Source organism: Drosophila kikkawai, unplaced genomic scaffold (genome assembly GCF_030179895.1).
Source record: "Drosophila kikkawai strain 14028-0561.14 unplaced genomic scaffold, DkikHiC1v2 scaffold_128, whole genome shotgun sequence".
Classification (NCBI taxonomy): domain Eukaryota; kingdom Metazoa; phylum Arthropoda; class Insecta; order Diptera; family Drosophilidae; genus Drosophila; species Drosophila kikkawai.
In genome coordinates this window covers 216,935-222,134 of record NW_027222458.1, presented here as the reverse complement: position 1 = coordinate 222,134, position 5,200 = coordinate 216,935, and positions in this window count along the sequence as shown.

Sequence of the window (5,200 nt, the reverse complement as noted above, 5' to 3'; positions counted from 1 at the left end):
CTTTTCTAAGTTTCCCCAATTTAAGCAAATAAAATCCAGCGCAAAAACTGCTGGTGGAGAAAACCAATCTATTATAGGATTGTTGGAAGTAGATATGCACTACAAAACTTTCAAACGACCCATTAAACTATATATCATTCCAAGCCTTAAGCAGAAATTGATATTAGGCCACGATTTTTGGAAGACGTTTGAATTAGCACCCAATATTATCGGTTCGTTAGAGACAGATAATATAACCTATGAATCTGTGGCAAATGCTTATCCATTGAGTCGCAAAGAGATTCAAAAACTTGATGTAGTAAAAGACCTTTTTCCAAAAGTGTCTGAGACATTAGGTCGTACCTCGTTGATTGAACACCATATCGAAGTTGGCAACGCAAAACCAGTAAAGCAACGATTTTATCCAGTAAGTCCAGCTGTAGAGAAACTGTTATATGAAGAGATTGATCGCATGTTGAAATTGGATGTGATTGAGCCCTCTAGTAGCGCCTGGAGTTCCCCAATGAGACTTGTAGTTAAACCAAACAAAGTAAGACTTTGTCTGGACGCCCGAAAACTAAACGATGCAACCCAGAAGGATGCTTATCCTTTACCCAGCATCGATGGTATTTTTTCTCGGTTGCCGAAAGCAAACATTATTTCAAAACTAGACCTCAAGGATGCATATTGGCAAATTCAGCTGAGTCCTGAGTCTAAAGCCCTAACAGCTTTTACTGTCCCTGGTCGCCCATTATACCAGTTTAAAGTAATGCCGTTTGGATTATGTAATGCCCCATCTACAATGTGTAGATTAATGGATCAGATTATTCCACCTGATCTTCGCTATTGTGTATTTGGTTACCTGGATGACCTTTGTGTTGTCTCAGAAGACTTTTCTTCTCACATTGAAGTTTTGGTCAGGCTTGCAGAACAATTTCGAAGAGCTAATCTTACTCTTAACCTGGTGTAATGGACCCATAGAAAAACTTTTTTTTTTTAGTATTTTTTTTTTAAATTAAAATGATACGCGCCTAAAAATAGTAGCGATAATTAGTATCGACCTCTTATCTGGCAACGTCTTAAAAATGACAGTTGAAACCACCAGCTGGTGAATACCGAAGTGCAAATCGGTGAAGGGTTCTTCGGGTCTCCAGCTTCTGGCTTCGATCTTTTCTATTGGAGTCGTCAAGCTGAGAAGTTGGTCCCGAACCCAGCAGGGAAAATATACAAGAGAGCATATGCACATGTGCTCCGGACCCTAATCCCACTGCTATTTCGGCATCGGTTGAAAAAGGCCATCAAAACGCCAATCTACCGGCTGCCAAAGATTGCCGTGTCGGCAAGGTAAATATTTTTTATAAAAAAAATGTCCAAGCCGATCGACATATAATAATATTTTCTTTGCACGTGTAGGTCACGCTTATTTTCTTCGACTACACGGCGAGAAATCGCTAGGTCGATTGAGCAGAAAAAATACAAGAAAAGGAAGCACTGGGTAAATATTTCTAAAAAATTCCTGGGCTCGTTGGCACAAGATTAATTATTTTAATTCCTGTAGCTAAACGAGGCAGCAGAGCAGATTGGTTACGCTATTCAGCGCCGGCCAAAAAAAGGCGGCCGGAGCAGCTATCTCTGCTGGAGAAAATTTATTTGGAGTTCGCAGCAGCTTGGAGCAGAGAATAACCCACAAAAAGTGACCCAAAAAAAAAAATAAACGTGTGAAACACATTGCAGATTAAAAAAATTAAAAACCCTTAAAATCTAGTGATAAATTAAAAGTTAACGAAGACGCGGAAATGGGTTAAAACAACTCATAAAATACACGACTAGTTAAAATGTAAAATCTTCAAAACCCGACCTCAAAGCGAAAAAAAAAACATGCAGAATAGTGTAAAAACATATATATACAACTTTTTTTTTATTTTTTTTTTTTATTTTATTGAATGTTAGAATAGTTTATAAAACTAAGACTAACATGTAAATATATAGTGCGAGCTGCCAGGGCCATCGACTATATACGGGGCTATGGTGTATTATTTACAATATTTACAATTTGTGTAGAAGTGTATGTTAAATATTGTGATATAATGTTGTTTCTTTAAGAAATTTGGTTATTATTTTGATGTTTTCTGTGGAGGGGTTACTTAAATAGTGTGTGGCGTTTGTGTTTTTAAGGATATTTTGTTTCATTTGGGCTATTGTAGGGCAAAGGTTTAGGATGTGTTCTATAGTGACTGGAGTGTATGTATGGCAAAGTGGGCAGTTTCGTTGTGTTGTTGTATCTAGGTGATGTTTGTGTGTTAGGCTTGTATGGCCCAATCGTAATCGGGTAAACTTTATTTGGTCGAGACGAGTGACTTCTTCTTGTGCTATCTTTGAGTACATCGATGTGTGTGAGTTGTTGGTATTGATGTTTTGGTACCAGGTATTGCATTTGATGAGTAGGCTTTGTGTTTGTTGGTTTAGTTGAGCTTTTGAGCTATGATTGGGTGTGAATATAAGTGGCATTCTTAATGTTGATTTGGCTGTTTTGTCAGCCATTTCATTTCCTTTTATGTTTCTGTGTCCTGGGGTCCATAGGATTTTGATTTTCGTGTAGTGGGATGAAATAATTGATCGGATGAGTGCTGGATATGCGTTGTTGTTGAGTGGGTTTTTGATGGCTTCGATTGCTCCTAGTGAGTCAGAGCATATTACAAATTTGCCCTTTTTTTTTTAATATTATTTTAGCTGCTTCGAGGATTCCTAAGATTTCGGCTGTTTGTATTGATGAGTAGGGTGGTAGGCTTCCGTAGGCTAGGGTTTCGGTTTCTGTGGTGATTGCATATGTTGTAATTGAGTTTTGCTGAGATCCGTCGGTGTAGATAAACGTGTGATTTGGATAATATGTTTTTGTTTCATTGAAGATTTTTTGGTATGTTTCAGGAGGGGTGTTGGCTTTGTTGTAAGTGTGAATTGATGTATTGATTGATTTGCTGGGTAGTTGCCAGGCAGGTTTTAGTTTGTGAATCGTTATCGGCTGGTATGGTATTCCGTTAGTTTGGCATTTTGTAATTGCGTTTTGTATTGTTGAGATCCATTTTTTCCGTCTGGTGCTTGGTTTTATATATTTGGCGATAGGAGTGTCTTTAGCTTGTATTAGAGATTTGAAGAGTTTTGCTGTTAAATGGTCATGTTTTTGTTCTATTGTTGATATGTTGGCTTCGTATAGTAAGTTGTGGATGGGTGTCGTGCGGAATGCTCCCAGAGCTAGTCGGATTGCTGCGTTGAATGAAGTTTTTAATTTGTTAAGACTGTTTTTCGGTGCTTGTCCATATATGTGTAGACCGTAGTCGATTTTTGATATGAGTATTGATTTTGTGACGTTGAGCAATGTGTGTGTGTTGCAATTAAATCGTGGGCTAGCCAGGCATTTTATAATGTTTAGTTTGCTTGAAAGTGCTGGGATGAGGGCATTGATGTGGGTGTTCCATTTGTATTTGTTGTTTATCCAGAGTCCAAGTAACTTGAGTGATGAGGAGTTTGTTATGTTGGCGTTGTTACAGGTAATCGTGCAAATGCAGTTATGTTTTCTGCAAATGTGCAGATGTTGGCATTTTGTTGGTGAGAGAGATGCACCAGAGTACTCGCCCCAGGTTTTTATTTCAGTGAAGAGTGCGTTTAAGTCATAATTTATATTTTTGCGTTTATCTAGGTTTATTATTAGAAAGAAGTCATCCGCGTAAGCACTGTTTATTTCTTTATGTAGAGAAATAATGTTACTTAATTTGTTGAATGCTATTATGAATAGGACGACAGAGATAGGTGAACCTTGGGGTATTCCATTTTCTAAAGGGTGTATTGTAGAGGTTTGTGATCCTACTCGGGTTGCTAATTTTCTGTTCGCCATGAAGTTTTTAATGTAATTTATTATTTTAGGTCCGCATTTCCATTTAGTTAGTTGGTCTATTATTGAGTGTACTCCAACCCGGTCGAATGCTCTGGCAAAGTCGAGAGAGACTAGCGAGATATGTTTTTTTGAATTCAATGCTTTGGTGATAAGGTGGTCAACGTACAGTAGACTATCTGAAGTAGACTTTCCTTTTTTAAATCCGAATTGATTTGGATTTTATTGGATATTATTCGTAAGGAACCACCATAGTCGCTGTGAGATTATCTTGTCCAGGAGTTTTCCTATGCAGCAGTTTAGAGAGATGGGTCTGTAGGAGTTTATGTCTATTTTTTCTTTGTTGGGTTTTAGTACGGGTATGGTAAGGCTGATTTTGTATGATTGCGGAATGTAGTTGTTGTATATTTGGTTGAATTGGGCTATTATTCTATCTTGCGTTGTCAGAGAGCAATTTCTGATCATAGGGTATGAGATCCTGTTAATTCCTGGTGTTGAACCCTTCAGGGATTGTAGTGCCATGTTAAATTCCATTTTAGTTATGTTCTTTTCTATTTCTATTGCTGATGTTGATGGGGAGTGGTTTAGAGTTATAGGTGTATATTTTTGTGTTATGAATTTATGGTCGAAGTTTGTGTCCTTTGAAAGGTCAGACCAATGTCATGTGAACAGGTTGGCTATTTGGTTTTTATCCGTAGTAGTCTCATTGGTGGTTGTGATGCAGTGAATTTGCTTTGCTGGGTTCAGTCCGCAAAATCGTCTTATGTTACTCCAAATTTTAGTTGTTGGTGTCTTTGTCTGTATAGTTGATGTAAATGTTGTAGTTGCTTCTGTTTTCCTTGTCTTAATTTCTCTTTTAAGACGCGCATTGGCTCTCCGATATTCTATTATAGTTTGCTGTGTTATTTGTCTTTTTAGTGCTCTCCATTTTTCTTTCTTTTCTTGGTGTAGATCTGATAGTTTTTTGTTCCACCAGGGAACTCGGGGTAAGAGGATGTTTGGCGGTGTTTGGGGTATTGTATGATGTGCGCTTTGTATTAGAATTTTGTTGATTAGTGCAGCTTCTTTGTTGATGTTGTTTGAGCAGGGGTATAACTCGTTAAAGTTGTGAGTGTATTTCTGAAAATTCTCCCAGTTGGCTTGTTTAATTTTAAAATAGGGATTGCTTGGATTGTTGGTGGGGTTTTTGGGAAAGAGGTTGATTAGGATGGGAAAGTGGTCGCTTCCGTAAAGATCATCGATTGTGTTCCAGGTGGTGAGTGGAGTCAGTGAAGGAGAGCAGAAGGTAAGATCAACGTGGGTGAAGGTATTGTGCGTAGTAAAGTCAGTTGGTGA